The 22,608-nt window shown below is 24.0% G+C and overlaps 1 protein-coding gene across 1 annotated transcript in view; it reads right to left on the minus strand.

Annotated features, from left to right (window-relative positions):
- LOC132923469 (solute carrier family 12 member 6) overlaps positions 1-22,608 on the minus strand; it is a 253,901-nt gene that overhangs the window by 230,437 nt on the left and 856 nt on the right. The gene's annotated exons all lie outside the window — the stretch shown is intronic.

Consider the following 22,608-nt stretch of genomic DNA (forward strand, 5'->3'; position numbering starts at 1 on the left):
TACTTATTATAATATACAATCAGTTCAGAATCTTAAATAATTAGAATATTAATAATATCAATTATTATTTATTGAAATTGTAGAAATTATAATTATATAAATAACTACAAAAAATCCCAATAATATTATTCCATTAAGTAAATTATAACATTCTGATAGTAAATAAAAGCTAAAAGAAATATAAAATATAGATACAACAATTCATACAATAAAATTATATGGCATGTTTATTAAGTGGAAAATTAGATACCCCTAATTCAAAATATTATAGAAAATGTTAGTGTATTTTTTTAAAGATATTTATTACAAATAATTTTCATTTTACCATGGTTTAAAAAAATATACATTAAAAATAGCTTAATTTTTTTCAAAATTCAAATACACGCATTTCATAGAGTTACTAATTGATAATATAAAGAAAATATATCGATATTAGTTAATTTTTGAACGAATAAAAGAAATATTCATAGTTTCAAAAATGAAGCAAATAGTATAATTTTACGCTTTCATACTTTTTAATAAAATGTATAAATAACTCGTGAAAATCTAATAATCAACATGTTTCTCATTTACATTATATATATTATATATATATATTTTTTTTTTACTTATTGAAAATGTCCAGCATGAATTCCTATTTTATAAAAGATAATTTTAACTATATTTAAGTCTACTTCAAACGTTGTCTACTTTAAGAGAACATTTAAATAAGTCATCAAAATAATATTATACTTTGATGAGGTTATTATCTTATCATAATTTTAAAATTATATTGATGTATTATGCATGCACATGTAAATGTATAGATGTGATTGATTAACTTCACTTGACCAAAGTCTTGATTTGAATAGTTGTTTTTAAATTTAAAATTGATAATTTAAATTTTTTTAATTTAAAAAATAGTTAAATTTTATTTACTATTCCAGAGTACGTATGAATGGTGTTAAATGCGTACAACAATATTAGAATAATAGCAACTAGTTTGTACAAGTTATATGTATCTAGTTAAAACTTCTACTTAAAATGTTCTGTATTTTTAAATAACAAATTACCTACTCTCATTCATTGAAAATTCAACAGATTTCAAAATTACTTTTTCAATATTATCAATATATAACTTTTTTAAATGATAAACATTTAATTTTTTTTCTAAAAAACTAAAAATTAGCCTACATTTCAGGTAATATATTATTGTATAATATATATCTATAAACAATAACATATTTTACAAAATAAATTATTATTCAATGTTTCAGTTAAAATTTAACTCATGTTATCGTAATTATTTTTGTTGCAATGAAAGTAAATCAGAATGAATCGGTCTGGAGGGGTGATAAAGCATAACCGTAAAGGTATAATCAGCGCTGTTACCGTCTATATGCGTTTCACATTAAACTCTACCGAAAAGCCAATATGTCAAAATGTTTAGTTAATGTACTTACACTGTTTTCGCCGAGTGCTGGTCATTTGACCCAATATCCAATGGTACACGTGAACAAGACCCAAGTGTCAGACAATCAGGTGTGGGCAGGAAACATACGTCACCACTTCCATAACCTTTAAACCACCCTCGTTAAAATATTATCTTTATGAGCCTAGCATTATTAGGTCCAATTTATATGATTGCCAGTTTAGTGTTAGGTTAGGCATTAATGTTTTGTCTTGACCAACGAATTAATCCCACCTCAGTTGCAATGGTTTTTAATTTTTGGTTGCATTTTTAGAAAATTAATGAACTTGAAGTTTAGAATATTTAAGACTTAATAACACATAAACTTATATCAAACTGCGAGAACATAATAAAAACATTAACACTCCGGTTACTTTTGTGTTTAATAATAATTTATCGTATAGCTCCAAAACGACGGTCATCTAATTATTTTCATAAACAAAAATAAAATTATAAGTTGGGTAAATTAAATGAATTTATATAAAAAGTATAAAAATAAATAAACATTGAAAAATGTATCAACGGGTTTATTATACGTTTAAGTTTTGATCGATCGGTTGAATTAAAAACAATATCTGGATATAATATTGAAGTCAACTACGTATACCGACTATAAATTACTTGTTTTCACTATAAAATATAAAAGAAAAATTGTAATAATGAATTTTTTTTTTTCATTACTCATGTACTTATAATAGTGATTTAAAATAAAAAATCCATAGAAAATACAATAGGTACAACAACTAAATGTTTGGATTTCATATCAGTGCAGAATTGTGGTATATTATAAATCAATAGTGATATATCTACTCATCATCACATTTAAAAAAAAAACTAAATCGGAGTTCAGCTTACTACTCGTATTATAAACATATATTTAATAATAATCTATAATAATAATTCATTATTAATGAACACATTGAAAATCAATACATTTTATCAACAATTAATTTTTAATTTTTTGAAAATACGAATTATAACAAAATAAATTAAAAACTATTAATTTAAAATTTAAAGGTCATATCAGATTTTATGAACTAATAAAAACTGTATAAAAAATATTTCAAATATTTAATTTAATTTTAAGCTTAGCTCAAAATCTAAATGTGTGGTGATTAGTAGTTGAGTAAACTATTTTAATGTGGGTTTTTAGAAGTAAAACTATAAAATATTACATTTAAAAAATGATTATTAAATTGAGTTATATAATAAAATCCTATCGTATGTTATTTACATTTTAATATCATAAACTAAATTTGTTTCTTATCATATTTTAATCTGTAAAGATAACTGAAGCGTGTTTGTTACAAAAACCAGTATATTTAAAATGTATAAAAATCGATTCCGTTGAATAGTTATTTTAAAAATTGATACATATTCTAACACTCACTATTGAAAAAAAAATCACATGGAAATTAAATTTCTCACATTTTCAACAAATTTACACCAGCTAAATATTTGTCAACGTTCATTCCTTATAATGAATACATTTTACTTTTGAATTGTATTTTCTTTTATTGGTAAAATACGTGCAAATATTAAGATCTAACCCAATCGTTTCTATAATGTTCTGTGACTTGAAAGAGTGTGAGGATTATTATTACTCTCTGAATAAATTAAAACACAAGTTCATTCTATCAATAAGCGATCTAAGTTTAAACAGAATTATTTTGTAAAAGTTTCCCATATTAAAAAAACATAAATGTAAGTGCCATAGTATGCTGAAGAAATACAAAATGACCCATTTAAATGTCTATAATCTATACATATAATATTTTGAAATTTTAACTTCTTTGAAAATATTATTTTTACATAGTTCCATGTCATGCAAAACAACTGTATAACTTAAAAGCCTTTAAATTTTAGAATTTATTCTATTTTTTAATACATTATTGAAAACTAGTGGATTAATTAATCAAACTTTTATAAATGATTTAGCACTGACAATTTTCTTCTTTACCCATAAATGAGAAGTCGATAAAAAAATGTACACTAATTATAACAGTAAAATAATTAGCATGTTTTTATTACCTATATGAATATACTTTTGACTACAATAAAATCCAATAATATAATCATTCACAGTGATAAATATATTTTTTTTTTTTATCTCTTTCTGAGACATTCTTTCATATCAAGACAGAATAAGTGCTCCAAAAAAAAATGGTCAAGTTACCCCATCTGTCGAATGGAAATCGATACTAGTTAATACTTTGTAGGTGTCATTTTACGATTTTCTCGGTTGTTTTCCTAGACGCAAAGTAAAACTAACCATTGAAAATTGTTGATGGAATGTCAACAAACGAGTTTTAACAGGGTTCCATATAGCACCATTTTTCTAAAGCGATTTACCATTGCTTCAAAATAATAATATCACAAATTCACAACACACTACAATCGTGAGTCGAGTTAATATGAAATTATGTATGTGCTGTACCTTATTTATTTAAAGTGAAATCATAATGATAAACTAAATATAAACAATAAACGTTTCATAGTATTAAACTTCAATAGTTAGTGTATAATATACCTACTTACATGATACAAAACTTACTATTATTTGAATCATTTTTATTTCATTAATAACAAAAAATTTCCCTAATTCTATATCAAGACACAGAATAAAAAAAATCAATTAATAATAATTAATTATTTTCAACAAAATGTAAACACCCTTACATTTTCTTTCACCACTCAACATAGATATAATCTCGACAAATTAAATGATTAAAATAAAAATAAATATATTTAACTTATTTAATTAAATAATATTAACTCAGATTGGTAGACCATTTAAAAAGTAACAGAAGTGCGTTTTCATAAAGCGAATTTCTGTGATAACTGATTGGCATGACGTAAAGCTAAATTATACTCGTAGGCTAAGAATTAAATATTTAAACGTTAGTCTTAAATCTTAATATTTTAAACTAAAATTTATTAATTATCAAATATTATCCATAAGTACACAACATTTTATAATTTGTACATAGATATTATTATACCAATCGATTTTTTTTTAAATCGCATGTAGTATATACTCTGATGTCATAATTGATTTAAATAAATTGTCGGATTTTACAAGTTTTTACATATTATTTACGAGTAATTTGGATATGTAACATAGCAATACAGTATTGATTTAATTTTGTATTGATATTTCTTGGAAGAACAATTAATTCAGTAATGCAAAGCTAAATGATTCAGTTAACCCCCCGTTATTATTTATATTGAAAACACACAGGTATGTATAAGCGTGTGCACAGAGGAGGCAAGGGAGGCAGCTGACTCCCTTGCGAGATTTTCCGATTACAAAAGATCTTATATATAATATCTACCAATTTTTGATAATATTTAAATAATAATACGTTCAAATCACGATTTAAGATATATCTTAAGCCGTGGTTCAAATGTTCAATATTGGTATAGTAGTACCATAGACTATTAATCTATGACTGGTACCTATATGCTATTTGTAAATAGTAAATATTAAATAGTATTAAAATCCACAATTAATGTGACGTGATTTACGTTGCAATCCTTATTAAAAATTCATTTTGGATCCAAACAAAACAAAATACACATTTAAAATTTATGAAGAAGTAATAGAAATGTTAAAAACATTAGACGCTAAACGACGTAGGTATATGGAACTTAATCTAACTTAATTAACTAGAATTTAATTTAAATATATTATAATTTATAATTTTAATAATTCAATTTTATGTGTTACATGTAATTCAAAATTATTGGTTGATAAAAATAAATCAACACATACCAACTGAATAAAATCTATTAGTTTATTTATTGATTTTTTTGATGGACAACTCGAATAAATACAATAAATATTAACTTCCACTGATTTAATAAAACGCATGTATTAGTATACTAACATTGTATTATTTGTATTAAGAAAAAAGATGGGTTACGAACTTAAATAATAATTTATATAATCTATATTTAGTAAGCTAAAATGTTAAGTGTTATACCTATAAGGCTATAACAGGTATTTAATAAAAATTGACAACTGATATAAAAATGCGAATGAAAATAAATATGTGAACGAAGGATATCCTGACTTTTGTGTGTGTGTGTCATCACGTTTTGGAGTAGTAATAGTGCTTTGATTTTTGACTTCTGCCCCTCATTGAAAATGAAATTGAATCTCGTTGGTACTTTGGGGGGGTCAAAAGTAAAAAATTTCCAGTAGTTTTCAAAAGCGTCAGGAAAACCTCTGAATAAGTAACGGAAAAACGGGAATTCTTACGCATAACCACTTTTCGACAAAATCGATTTTTTATTTTGCTAAAACTCAAAAACAAATCATTGTAAATACTTGAAATGTTCACATAATATTTATATTAACGTTATATATTTACGATTAAATTTTCAAAATATTTAAAATTTGTTTAAACTATTTATAGACCATTGAAATTTTAGATTTTTCTAAAAAATTTTTTCTTGAAATGCCCATAAAAAAAATTGGCTATCCAAAATTTTTTTAAAGTTTAATACAAGGTTTAATATTAAATTGTTTATATTGTAGTAAAAAAAAAAATCAAAAATTCTTATAAAACTAATATGTTTTCAGTAAGTGGCAGTGGATATTTTACTTCTACTGCAATAATTGATTATTCTATATTATTTTAAATTTAAATTTAAATAGATTGTAATATTACCTTTAAAGTATCTAATCTAATTTTGCGTGTTTAGTTTATCCAGATACATCGATCATTCCGTGTCAATTATAAAATTTTTTCCCAGGGATTTAGATAATTTCTAACTGGCGCTTCTGGAATATTCTTAGTTTCACAAGGAATATAATCCTTCTTCGTTATTCAAAATGCAAATATCGAATACAAAGACGATTTTATCTTACATAATAATTTAAAAATATCCACCACGAGTATTTGTTTTCATAACTTTTCTAAGAAGTTTTGAGGTAAGTATAGTATAATAAAAAAAGATAACATTTTGATTAACATTAAATATGGGTGAATTAAAAACAAAACTCGAGTTTTGGAAGACAACCAATATGTTCAGACCCATATTGTCAGTTTTTTACAGTTCGACCGTCATCACTTTGGCATCTCACGTTAAAATAAAACAGTAGGTATGGGTTATACAGTTATTTTAAGATCAGAACTAGTCAGCCGTCAAATAATTTTTGTAAAAAAAAACAACTGTAATACCACTAATACCAAATATAAGACATAATAATATACAGTAGGTATATCAGTTTTTCATTCAAATCAATTTAACAATGTAGTTGTAATTAATTTTAATAAATTTCAGGGTTGTGAACTTAATATTTTATAAATCAATGAATTTTATTCTGAATTCAAACTTAGTGAGTTACAATTATTATTGATTCAAAGCATGATGCCAGCCTAAATACAAAATAAAATTGTGTATAGTTTCGAATATTTTAAACGTACTTTACATAATACATAAATGCATATTATATCTACTTTATTTTATATTTTTATTACACATTTAGAAAAAAAAGAAATTATGAATTAGGCCAAATTTAACATTTATATAATATACTATTTAATATGATATTTTAACATAAACATTTTATTTTATATAAATTGTTTAAAAATATATTATTTTTTTTTTGTATTCCTAACTCTTATGTGCTTTTTGTTTGTTTGTTTGAACAAAAACTTATTCGTTTGATTACATACACACAGTTTTTAATAGTTTATACGATTAATTTTTGAATTATTGTTTTATATTTTATTATTTTTGAGTTCATAGGTATTTTGTACAACTTTGTGATTTTTAATGCATCTATTTTGGTCTTTGAGTGTGGTCAAGATTTGTATTGTAATACTTTTAGTCAATAAATTGTAAAAAAGTAAAATATATATTACAATTTACTAGTATATATAATATTAGGTACCGCAAAAAAAATAACCCCATAAAAAATAACCCCATATGAGATTTTGTAAGATTTTGCAAATTAATTTAAATGTTAGTATTATGTCATTGTGTATAATACAATATATACCATACATAAGTACAATTTTTATATTATTATATTATATTCAAAAAAATATACAAAGGTACATAAAATTACGTATAAGAAGTACGACTTATCTGAATTTATAAGATGCATAAGTATTGTTCTATATAAATAAAACAACTAAAGAGTAAGTATAATGAATAATTGTAACAAAATATAATTCAAATTACAATTTCAGGTTACAAATTCTTATCAAAATCTTCAATTACAAAAAAAAAAACCAATTAGTTATTATATTGTAATAGAATATGTCCAATTTAACGGTTATATAGTCGACCTCTCTAAATTTTGTTTTGGAGCACATCTAAATTATAACGAAAATGTATTGTGAATATGTAAGTAAATATCGTGACTCACTGATAAGTTATGAACGAAGCCCCCTCATTTTATTTTTCGACTACCTATTATTTCAATTTTAAATCCACCACTGGTAATAGATATGATGATATGATGTATTGCTAGCAATGCTACAAACCTTTTTTAAAGCAATACTATATGGTAATAAGCTGATGTATTTGAAAAGTATGAAAACTTGTAAAAAGTTTTTACTTCAATATTGTTGGAAAATACTTGACAATAAAAACACAAAAAATATATAATTCTTTTCAATTTATCATGGCGTATTGAATAAATCCGTAAAAAATTCGCATAATATATATTCAAGTGCAGAATATATAAAATGTTGACTATGGAATAATATTAAAATGTATAAAATATCAATTTAAAAATATAATTACGTCATTATTTTAAAAAAAATTAAGAGGCTGAAAATTAAGAGTTTTAATATCCTCTAAAATTTAAATATATAGAACAACAAGCTAAAAATTAATTTTATATAATAACAAGTGATAAAGACAAATAAAAATAACATATATTTTTACATAATTCGTAAATTTTAGAAAAAAAGATGCCTATTACTTAATTTGTTAAATATTTGTTTACGTTTAATATTTTCTAAAAAAAATATGTTTTTCTTTTATTACATGTATATTATACTACATTGTTTAACCTAAGTTTATTTTCATTCTAAAGATTTGTGTTAAATAGCAAATAGTCAATTATTCTACTGTAACAAAAATTTTTGACAATACCATGTTTTTGTTATTGTTGAGACAGTATATGTACACCATGACGACGTATTATTATCATAATTTTTTTTTTTAGTAAATTTTTAATAAAAAAATAATGTTAATACCTACACAAATATACTATAAAAGTATATGATAAAATAACTAAAAAATAACAAGTTATAGTTTTTATTACGTATTTAATACATTGTGTATTTTATTGATTTTAACATCTTTATCTTCAAAAACCTAATAATTATTATTATTATTTGAATCTTCACTTCTAACTTTAATCACAAATGTTAATTCCAAATTATTTAATATATTTCTATGCTGGTTTTAAACTAAATAATTATGATTGTAATTATATCAACTTGTATAATAGAAAAATAACATATTACATTTATGTTCTACGCTATTATTTTAAGTTTTTCTTATTATGAAGCATATATTAAATAACACATAACTATATCAAAATTCATAACCATAATATAAATTGATTCTATACAACACAACTTCGGTCAACTTTTCGTTAATTACAGAATAGATTTATATTTACAATTACTTAGACATTTTCAGTACTTAGTAATAGAATCAGTAATAATATTTATATCAAAAAACAACATTTTGATGCTGAGCAGAAAATGGTTGTATATAATGATCTGCTTTTTTTAAAGTCTATTATTACGTTTTGGAGCAAAGATAACTTGATTCAATCTTCAATTTTGAAAATTATTTTGCGATGAAAATTTGTCTACTTAGGAGGTATAAAATAGGCAAATGTCATTAATTTTCTTTATAATTGGGTAAAACTAGAAGGAAATCTAACTAAAAGTAGTTTCAAAGCGTTAGTTTTTTACAAACTAATTTTTTTTTATTCAGTGATAAACAACCATAAGACTAGCATTTTCACAAAATATTAGTATAATTATTTTTATACTAAATTAAATTTTAAGTATATTTAGTCAGTTTAAATCTATTAATAGACATAATATATTATTTTTTTAAATATTGTAGTTATTATCAAACTATTTATAGAAACTTTGAATTTATTTACTATTTTTGCTTGAATATTTTCAAAAGGTTTTTCACCAATTCAAAAAACGTTTGAAGTTCAAATTTTGATGAAATTGATAAACCAAAATGATATATATTTATTTAATCTATGTGTTCATTGTAATTTAAAAATCATAAATTGAATAAATAAAATAAATTTTATCGATATTTTTTAAAATGTTATAATATTAATATATTGTAAAATCATGATAGTTTAGATTATAAACATAAATGTATAGTTATTATTATGGTTACCAATTTTAATCAATTTTTTTTTATTTAACAAAACCTTAATGGCTTAGTCTACTGTGATCATTAGGATTGATATCTGTTTTATAATTATTAATAAAATAAATAATATAGAAATAGTTAAACAGTTATTAATGTTATGATATTTTAAATTTAGTTGAATAGATAAACGGCAAAATATTACTAATGTGTTTATTATCATAAACTTTTGTTTTAATTTATGCTAATTGTATTTCAATGCCTTAACTATTATAGCTAAATACATTTAAATCGTTATAACTAATTATACATATTTATATTGTTTACATGTTGTACTTTATAGTTATATTAAATAAGATGATTGATCTTTATACATTCTCAACTTTAGATACTATTAAAACTGTCAAAATTATTGAAATATGTGAATATTATAATTATATAGTTATTAATTATTATTAATAATTATATTATTATATTTGTTATACGTTTTTATTAATATTAAAATATATTTTATTAAAATTGTAGGCATTATAATGTCTAATTGTACTGAAAACGAATTATATTAAGTGGAAATTACCAACAATATAACAATTATTATATTAATATTATGCATCCAATGTACTATTTTCTTTATAGGAAAATTTATTTTTTAAACTATACTCTTTACACGAACAAAAAAAAAGGACAAAACTAAACCCTTTACATTCATTCAAGTCACGACCACTTTTTCGTGGCTTCGTTTTCACTCATTAAAATTCCTAGGTAGTCACGAAAAAAAATACCACTCTAATATAACGTGGTCATTGGTTTCATATACTAGTCGTACTTGGAAGTTGTATTTAACTATTTCATCATTTAAAAAAATATATGATACGCGTACCTAAAAATCCAACAGTTTAAAAATGCGATATGGAAATGGTATATTCACGCATCAGTCTTTTCTAACAAGATGTCAAACATGACAACGTTTTTTTACGAGTTTTTTTACTAGTTTCGTGAAAAGAGTTTAAGGATTTTCTTGTCAACACTCCCATAGGCTATATCACGTTTTTTTTAGTCTTAGAATCGCCTACACTCACATGGAATATTCCTTTGGAATTTTATATTCGAGACAGTTGATATTATGATTGTAACTAGGTAAGCGTGTTTTGTAAATTGTGGACTATCAACTAAAAAAATATTGTAATTCTTACTTTTTTTCATACATTTTTTATATTAGTTACTAGATAATTTAAATTTAGAAAATTAATTAAATAAATTTCACTAAAAAGTAAAATTATCCCATTTTAAAACACTTAACCACGAATGTATATAGCACATAGTTATATATAATTTTATAAATAAAGAATTTCTCAAATTTACTAACTTTCCTAAAAAAAATTACTAATACAACAAAATTTAACAAATATAGTTATATGATATATACCTAAGTATGTATTGCATAATGCATAATATTAATGCTTTTATTGTATATTATATTTAGTTAATTTTACTATGAATACACGTTTAGTATAATAGAGATGTAAATTTTGTATATCTAGTCAACTACAATTATATACTACAATCTAAACCCAAAAAATGAAACCTTTTTCGTTGATGTTTTTTATTAATTAAAAAAACAATACTAATAATAATAAACAAAATATAATTCTATGATTAAAAATTTAAAACATAAACATATTATTAAATGTTTATACATTTGTGGTTTGAGTATACTCAATTTGTATCTAAATATAATAATACATATTGTGAAATTTCTTAATTTTTTTCTTGTATAAAAATAAAATAAGATGCTTCAAATATCATACGAATACTAATAATAATTGATGATACATATATAAATCTTAAGTACTTAACCTTTCAAACTGTTTAAAAAAGCAATATTTTAAATGCAAAAACATAAAATTTATCGGATGATAAGTTCAAAATGAATAAAAATTTTAACTGCCAATAATCATGAAAAATGTATTGGTTCTATAATTAGATTCAATCATTTAAATACTACAAAATTATTTTTGCAAAAATAAGTAGTTGCCTTAATTTAATAACCATTGGAAGGTTTTCAATTGTTATAGTGACTATTCCGCAAAATAAACTTATAAATATGTAATATTTTAACAACGAATAATAATTCAAAAAATAGATACAATCATATTTTTCGTAATATTATTAAAAATAATATTTGAAGACGAAACCACATGTTTAATTTATTATTATTAAGTAAACTTAATATTTATATTTACATTTTACATGAAACACATTTTTGTATTTAATGCCAAAAATAAATAGAAACATGTTTAATGCTAGAATAATGTGTACTTAATACCTATTATCTGTAATTATTTATCATATTCCAAATGTTAAATAAACTATATATTATGTTATTTTTTCATTTAATTTATAATTTTTTTTTTTATTCACGTTTTTTTTTTAAATTTAATATTAAATTATATATAGATGTAGGTTAAAATTTACAAAATAGTCATACAACTAGCCATTACATGTTATAGTTTATTATAATGTAAAAAACTATGAAGTTTCCTAAAAATATACAACGTTACAGTCCTTAACAGTAAATACTAATATCTCGATAATTATAAACATTTTTGAAAATATTATTTTACATAGTTTGAATGAACTATAAAACAATATTTTTGAAAAAGAACGTATTAGATATTTGTTATCATACTAATCTATTAAGTTTTTATTTGTTTGAAGGTCAGCACTCAACATGTATTCTTTAAATTCATATTCCTAAACCAAATAATTTTCTAAAGACTACAAAATACCTTTTATAAAATCAAATTTCAAACTAATTGTTAATTAAAGTTATAAGTATTTTATGTTTAAATATTTAGAGTAGTGAGCCGCAGCCTTTTTCGGGGTATTCCGGTGCCACTCCACTCAACTCATAAATTATTTATTTAAATATTTACAACTAATAACATTTTTAAAAATAATAATATAACATAATATGGTGATAACGTGTCCACGTTACATATACGTAGATCATTTGAGAACAATATTCTAGTTTGACTAAGGATGTTTTTTCAGAGTTGAGAATAAAATATATTAAAAAATAACTGAATGAATGCATTTGTTAGGTACTTGTATTATGGTTAGTTTAAAGTTAGAAGCTCGTTTTTCAAAACAAATAAAATGCGGTCGAGAGTAAAAAGTTTATGATTACCTATACTATTTTTTTTATTTATATTTTATAACTAAGTTAAATTAGTTAAGATAATATTCAACATTACATTTATTTTTATATACAAAAATGTAATGGATGATTACAAAATATAAATCAGTTTGTAGTTGTATACAACTAATTTAAACTTAAAATGAAAAAATTATAGCCGTTTTTTGTGATTTACATTAGATGAATAATAATACAGTTATTAAAAATGACTAAGTAATAAAGAAAATAACAGGTGAACGAGTATAACTTGATAGTACTTTAAAAGAAATAAGAGATAGTGTAGGAGAATTAGATTCCCCACAGAAAATATTGGATAAGAATAAAAGATTAGACACATGTCTTCGATCAACGACACTTGAGAGAATCAAGACATTGGTGGATTATTGAGGAAAAAGTAAGAGACATTGTCTTGTTACAACTCATATAAGGAATCCCAAGAACGCCACCGTATTTGAGGACACACGCAAGGCCAAAAATTAGAGTTACTTACAAATATATACACCGGTGAACTTTATAGGTAGATCGTAGATAGTATATGTGAAAATAAAGTCCAAGTCATAGATTTATACTCCACGTAATAATGTTTCTGGCGGAAGACCAAAATCTCTGGCGTACAACGATAATCGTCTGATTAGCTTATGAAAAATACTGCTATTTGTCACAGTTCTTAACTATAACGAGGTTTCGGGTTGGAACCAATCCGATACTTGCTAGACTAGATATATTTCTATTCACCATGAAATATATTTATCTGGAGGTTTATTAGAAATATTATTTATTAAATAGAAAAAATATATACGAGCGTATGCGAATAAATGAGAATACAGAATATTTGGAGATTTTCAAGGAAAAGTATACTGTTTTTTTTAAAAAACAAGAATATGGTCGATAGCAGAACGAATAAAATTTGTAATTCAGTACTACCATTATGAATAATTTAGACATGAAATAAAATTGTGATGGGGAAATAACTGATGATGTTATATGATAATATATAATTAATTTTGAGTGCAAAGGGAAAAATTGTAGATACTCTAATGATTTATTAAATTAGATATATAATGAAGCCAAGCAATAACATCCTTGAGTTTAAATAAATAGACTCCTAGAACACAATTAGGACCCATGGACATATCATTTCTAAAAATAAGAATAATAAAAGAAACATGACTAACGTCGTCAATAATAAATGATATAACATTACGTGTTAACTGTTAAGTATATTTGAGGTATGGTATCTATATTATGAGCATGTACAACATACAAAACATGTATTATATACACTAGGTAATACTAAAAAAGTCATGATTATGAACTTAAAAAAATTTTTATTAAAATACGTACGTAAATGGTTATATAATATTATGCTTCTTCATAAGTTTTTTCAAAGAAAATAACAATATCAATAGATAAATTTATGAAAACTCATAATGTTAGTTAATTACTGATGTATAATTTATAGGTAATATAGGGCTTATGATCTTCTTTAAGAATAAAATAAAATAAATATATGGGTTGTTTTGGTGGAGATTTATAATTTGGAGAGTATTTTTTAGTTTAAATTTTCTGAAGATGATAATTTTTGTCAGTAAATCAATAATATTTCAAGTTATTATATCAAACAATGGCTAACATTTAAAAATTGTTCTTTTATAGTAATCAGTAACATTCGTATAACATATGCAATCAAAACATTTGTAAGTGTTACAAGAAACATTTTAAATTTACTACATAAAAGTATTCACATTTATTTTTATAAAAATTAATTGTTGTGAATTTATTTCATCTAGTATTATATAGCGAAAAAGTAAGCCTTGATATCATTAGATTATTTATTGAGTTTTAAAAGTAATATTCAAAACTTTAACTCATTGCAACTTTAAAACAAGTAATAAAGCCAATAAAGTAAAATAATTGTATATTATCTATAACTGTATATAGTTTCTTTTTATTCTACTGGAAATTTCACAGTGTATAATAATTTTAAGACACTATTTAATTTAGTACATTAAAAGAAAGTATGTAACCATTCTGCCGTATAGTTGATGTAGAGGTGTCGAGTGTATCAGTCATTGAATAAGTCACTGTTACAGAGACATATATTACGTATGTGTTAAATTTGAATTCAGTGATAAATCATTATTAAAGTATTGTAACTAAAGTAATTGATTTTACTACTAGTGTTTCGGTAGGTTTATTTAATTTTTACCGTGAACATTGCATATTTATTTATTATTAATATTGAATTATTCTTACAATATTTATACATTTATATATTTTTATTATTGTAATTAACTTTTAGTCAATACCACTTTACCGTAGAATGGTGTGAGTAATAATAATAATGTTTGTGGTGGGCAATAGCTTTAAAAATACCATAACATTATTAACCTACTTGTTTTGAAAATATTATTGCATGAATATAAAATATAATAAAATACGTAACATTTTCAATTTTTCCCAAATAATATTTTTGAATTTGGTAAAACTAAATAATTAAAATTATTATTTTGCATAATATCTAAAAAAAAAAATTATGTTATTTTGTATTTTTCATTTTTTTTACTTTCGCCAAGAACTAATAATATATAAAATCCATATTTACATATATTTTTTTAAATCGTTATCGATGATACCTAATAGATATTTTATCTTTTTATATTAATTATAATTATATTTAAATAACTATTTACTATAATTGTATAATTTTGTAACAATCATATGTACATCAATATTGAATATGTATCTGTGTCTTTTAGCAACTCTCATGGTGGGTAGTCCGCTTAATAAGGTTGTTATAATAAAATATATGTGAGGAATTGTATACTATATTTTCAAGTCAAAGCTATACAAATGTAATATTTCCACATTTTTTAATTAGGTAAAATAATTTAATCAATATTTATAGAGAAAAAATTGCAAATGTAAAATAATATAACATGTAAAAAAAATTCTAATGTCAACTTTTTATGAAAATCTGCAAGTACCATTATTTATTTTTAAATTACAACAAAATAAGAAAATTTATTTTGCACAAACTGGTTTTGCGTATTTTTTCCCCAAGTTCTTGAGGAAATTAAAAGGAATTTTAATTTTAACCTCCTTAAAGGTTATAACTAGGTACATTCATTTTCTTAACATATAAGATAATGATAATCAAAGTATTTTTTATATTATAAATTATGTATACGCACACACACGCAAAAACAAAAACACGACTTATTATCATGAAATTAATACATTTATTGCTCTGCTTAGATATATTAATAAACTGAAATCATTAAAATATTTTTGGTTTTTACAAAGTTATAAAAATAAAATAGTTAATAATTTCAGTTACAATATATAGGTACTACATTATTGTGAAACATAACGAATTTAATCTTAATAAACAATTTTGTTAAGTATACAGGCATTATAGACGTTTTAGGTAAGTTACGTAATATTATATATATATATATTTATATTGATATACGTTTTTAGTTTACTACGTACACACTTTTTAGAAATAAATTGTTGAGTATCTTATGAATACTAACAATATAGGCAATACTCACAATTATAGTAACAAATATAAATATACAAGTATGTCAATTAGAATTAGAACATAAGTTTAAACTTAAGTTGGTATGTAAAATAATTTAGAATAATCAATAATAATGAGCAAATGTGTTATAATTGATGCCATGCACACAAACTTAACAATTTAAATTGAAACGTCAAGTTTATCTATATGAAGAGATCATTGAAGTAAAAAAATAATAAAAATAATAGTTAAATTATAATGTATTTTAATTTAAAAGGTTGGAATATGGTAAATTTCTGGCTATTCTTGGATTAATGGCTAATATTTTTAATGTGATATACACTGAATTAAACTCCATGTGTTTACAACTTATAGCATTAATTAAATACACTATAAAATACAAAAAAACTGACTAATTAAAGTTAAACTTATATATAAAGAATATAGTAGGTACATTATATTATGTAAAACCAGTTTAAAAATGCCAATTTATATATCAATATCTATGCCATAGAGTTTATGGTATGAAATCAATAAAAAAAAATTTCAAAAAATAAAATCATCAACTTATATCAATATAACTAAAAAAACTCATTATATTTATTCAAAAATGGTAATGCTTTTTATGTTAATATTTTGTTAAAAATGGTTATACCATACATTTTTTCGTACTACAAATACATAAACTAACAAAAATAAAAAATAAATCCTCTTTAAAATGACACCTGTATATAATTTTTAACCATATACATTAGAGCACGTCATCTTCTAGTATAAAAAAAAAAAAACGATAAGACAGTCGACAGTTTCCTCAATTTTTTCAAAATTTAAAAGTAATTTCGCTTCCTAAGTATAAAATTAATTTTATAACTGAAGACAAAATACATAATTCGGTGGTCAAATCTGATTAGTTAGATAACTTATTAAATTATTTAAGCGAGAATACTTCCTAGGACCAAATAATGATTGACGGCTGGACGACCGATTTAGCCCATGAGCTTTATATGTATAGTAATAGTAATATATATTTATATGTAATATATAAAGTTCATAATGTCACCAATCACTATTAAGAATAACTTTACTTAGGACAGTTTCAGGAATTAACTGAAAAGTACTATACACTTAATCCGAAGGTTAGTTTTGCTGTAATGTGAACTTAGGTAGAAGTGAGAAGTAGAAGAAGGATTGATATAATTATCGATATCAATTTAAAAAAATATAATTTGTGTCTGAATACCGACACCTGTTGTTACACATAAGTAATTATTAACTCTCAATTTAACTGACATTGAATATAATATATACTGTTTAAAATCACTAATAATACATTATGTTGTCAGTGTGAAACATGCATCATTTGATTGATCATATTATATTAAACGTGTAATCAAATGTGATACGTCGAATATCATATTTTATGTTAAGTACATAGACAAATTAATTAAACATTTTTTTTTTCATTTATTTTAGATACACCACTTTCATGAAAAATAAATAACAAACGTCAAAACAACATAACATAATTTAAGTTTATCGACTATATAACTAATATTATAATATTCGCTGTTCTCGCATAAGCGCCGAGAGTAATAGTGGACAATTTTGTTTCGGATTAGTTTTGTCCACTTTCCACGAGCTAAAAATTGTGGTAAATACTCAATACTCCATCGTCTTCGGAATCCTTGAACGATACTACTAATCAATTGTCAATGATGTAATTTATTGCGGAGACATTCCGGAAAGTCATATAGGTAATAAGGTCTACCCATATTAGTAATGGGCGCTGGTGTTAAATTTAAGAATCAGTGGAATTTCAGGAATGATGGTTTTGATTTTAAATAGAAGTGTAACCATTTCGTAAAAATTGAGAAGAATATTATCAGAATTCTGAAGTAAATATCTTTTTTCAGACATGTCAACTGCTTCCCATAACCCATTGTAAGTGAGGGGCCGATAGGGCCCTAGGAGTATAAAATTATACTGAATTTCATTATCTGAAATATTTTTCTAGAAAAAATTTAACTCTTTTTCTTCTCCAATCAATTGATGCCATAATCATTGAGCCGATGTTTCCAAATTATGTGCAAAAATTATTATCAAGGTTGAATTGCATGCGTGGTTAAATCCATTTTGATTTAAAAAGAGCAACCGTGAATACGTTTGCAGTGAAATCACTAATGAGTTCTAAATATACTACTCAATTTTCGGATCCAAGTGTGTATGCGGTTGATAACTCCACCTCCTAACGTCGCCGGAAAATTAAAATCTGATATTTTAGGTAATGTTACTACGCAAATTTCAAATATATATGATAAAAAAAAAAGGTGGGCAAATGGGTATCGCTCTGCTTTATAGTTGAGGTGGAGAGTAGGTCACTATAATGGATGTGTTAAATGTGAATGCAATGACAGGTATCATTGTATACGAAAAACGATTCTGAACGGAGATGATTTGTCAGTATAGGATAATTAGTAGGATAGATTATATTAATTATTATTACCTATATTTAATTTGTAATATATTATAATTTTACTCGATTTCGTAAAAAAATAAATTGAATACGCTCATTAAATTTTTTCTATATTGACGCTAGAATTTTTTTTTCGGTTACTTGAAAGAAAACCTATGTATTACCTAGCTTATATTGAATTTTTTAACCTTAGGTATAAATTACAAAAATGTTATAAATTTTCAAGTTCAAAATTCCTTGCAAATTTTTGCGATTTTGACATATTTCGTAAACATTTGAACTTTAAATGCTTATTAACAAAAATTATGACTAACGATTTTTAATTTTTTGTACTACGATAATTATAACTTACTATAAACCTTGTGTTAAATTTTGAAAAATTTTTGGATGGCCAATTTTTTTATATAGTCATTTCAAAAAAAAAAAAACTTAGAAAAATCTAAAATTTCAATTGTCTATAAATAACTTTAAAAAGGTCGAAATATTTGGAAAATTTAATCGTAAATATATAACGCTCATAATATAAACATTAGGTGAAAATTTCAAGTATTTACAATGATTAGTTTTCGAGTTTACAGCAAAATAAAAAAATTAATTTTGTCAAAAACTGATTATGCGTAAAAATTCCCATTTTTTCCGTCACTTTTTGGGGATTTTTCCTGACGATTTTGAAAATTACTGTAAATTTTTTACTTTTGACCCCCTCAAAGTACCAGCTAGATGAATTTTCCTTTTTAAAGAGGGGCTGAAGTCAAAAATCAAAGCATTATTTCTACTCCAAATCGTGATGACAGACACAAAAATAATAATAATAAAAAAAAACATACATCATTGTAAAATCAATACATTCATCACTCCGTTCAGAATATAAAATAATAAAATATGGAATAATTGCTTTGTAAAATGAATACGATTGATAATATAACCATTATTATAACCAATAATGAATATAATTGAATAATCTATAGGTTTGTGATAAAAAATGGCGTTAAAAAGGTTAGTTAATTTTTAAATATCCCGCCAACGGCTGTTTGTGTTTGAACACTATCTTGTGTAATATCACCTCGAGGTAGGCGGAGTCACCAACCGCACATACGTTTAGCCCCGACTCTAATAGCCTAGTGACAAAATAGCGAGCAAAATAGACAAACCTCACTCAAGGTTAGGTTAGGTCAACGTTGAACATTGAAGCATTTTTTTGACTATTTATTGTGTACAAAAAATAAAACATATAAAGATTAAATATATTTATTACTCCCCCCAGAATCCAAAATATATAAACAACATTCTGCCTTCTCCGCTACCGGCCTTACCTCTACACGGAGCAAGCCTTTCAAGAATATTACCTAATAAGAAGAAGAATTGTAAAAATACTTAACAAGTAGCATGTAAACATTGTAAACATAAATAAAAATGCCTACTAAATATTTAAAAAATGTTAAACTAACAAAATTAAATAAAAACAATTTTAATCTTCTTCGTCCTTAACTAAGAAAAAATACAATTTTCGCTACTGATTGCTTGATGGTTGAACCATTGGACGGTTTTACAGTCACAAGTACACAACCCAAGCAATACCATCAATAGCAAGATAAAGATCTACTATATGTGTCTATGTGAACCATATAACATTTAATAACGCTAATGTTTTCAATCTTAGGGAATTCCAATTCTCGAATTCTAACTTTTCGGATGTTTATATATTATATTTTCCGCAAACTGGAAATTACATAAGTACTCAGTACTTCTGTACGACTATGTGATTCTCTCACAGACGGACAACAAGGAAGATAAAGTTTTTAAATTTTACATAGTAACTTAAGTTTAACCGATCATAAAAATATGACCAATATTACCTATCAAATACTATCACCAGAGCTGAACAATAACGCCAAATGATGTCAATCAGGTTATTGTAGTTCAATTAGAACACAAACACAAGTTTACACACAACAGTAGACATAATAAATTAGAAATGTTATTGAAATAAAAATTCAAGTACCAATAATATTTTCTAGTAAAATTAATTTTATTTCAATTTTAAAATCTATACAAATTGCGTATAAAAAGCATAATAGATATAGGTATATGATAACACGAAGCTTGAATTTGAGAAGCCGCCTACTGACGACACTTCTCGTGGCATTAGATTACACGTTTTTCATTAAGTGGGAAGAATGTCACGGCATCGTTTTCTTTTCAACCTTTTTATGGAGAGGGGGAAGGGGGTCCACGTATAGGTAAGTATATATTTTTGTGAAGATGTTTGGGTGATTTTTCATAGAAGAATTAATAAAGTTGTTAGATATTATAGGTATTATTACGTATTATAATATATTATGTCTGATTAGGATAACATTGAATTCAATTTTGAAATGCCATAATAATATGCTTTTGAGTATAAAACTATTACTTTTTAAACAAACTAAATGTATATAAATAATAATATAATCTCATATTTGACGCTTTTATATTGTTATGCTGGGGTTTTGAAAATAAAATGTTAATTCACTAAGACCGACGATTACCAAAATAACAACAAAACTTTTGTGGACACAATAAATCCATTTTCCCATAAATCGTTTGTTTTGTCAAAAAAAAAAAAATAATAAAGCAACCTAGAAATACCTACTATAGCGTAAAAAAGGAAATGTATTATGTTTAACCATCATAAAAATAATAATGGATAACATTATTATTATTATCTTCTCTTAGATTTGTTTTCGTCTACTTACTATATAGGTACCATCCACCATCCCCTTCAATAGTTAAAACCGAGGTTAAAATCTACACTTGGAAATTTACGCACGAACGCTCGTTAAAAACTGTACGCAATACCGAGGAATATAAAATTGGAACGTTACGATGAACGTTTTGAATCGGCCACCACTTCTAAAGCAATTTGAAATAAATATTGCAAAAACACTACCTCACACCTCACATCTACTGCTAGGAACCTGTTGATCCGAACATCGCATGACACTTTAAGTGAAAAAGAGAGAGGGAGAGAGAAAGTGAGATAGATAGAAGAGAATACTCCTCGGAAAACTAATCATTTTAATTTTTAATTTAATTTAATTTTTTTTTATCACGCACACGCAATCGGATACAATGTTAGGTATAATAATTATCTACAATGCGCGTTCTACGGAGGCGTCTCCACCCGCATGGATAGGGTAGTTCACATTATGACGTATGTTTAGTCCGATACATATAAAATATATTAATATTGTGTTACCTATATAATATACGTCCTACATAGTACATTTTATTATTATCGAGTTCAATAAAGTGTATTGTGTAACACAATAACATCGCTCTCATCTTTTAGTCCTCGAAAAGCATTTTAGCTTTGTAAGAAAAGTTCTAAGTTACGATGGGACATAAAAATTAGGCAACGGCCAATACGTAAAACAATATTCAATATTAATAATATTGATAATATTGATTTTAGTCTAGATCAGTTATTCAGTTATTTAAATCGATAGATATTAAGAAAAAATTCATCAGTATATAACAAATACATAGAATACTGAAATAAATAAATAATATTATTTATCTATAACACTAATATGAGAAAT

This window comes from Rhopalosiphum padi, chromosome 2, assembly GCF_020882245.1.
Source record: "Rhopalosiphum padi isolate XX-2018 chromosome 2, ASM2088224v1, whole genome shotgun sequence".
Classification (NCBI taxonomy): Eukaryota; Metazoa; Arthropoda; class Insecta; order Hemiptera; family Aphididae; genus Rhopalosiphum; species Rhopalosiphum padi.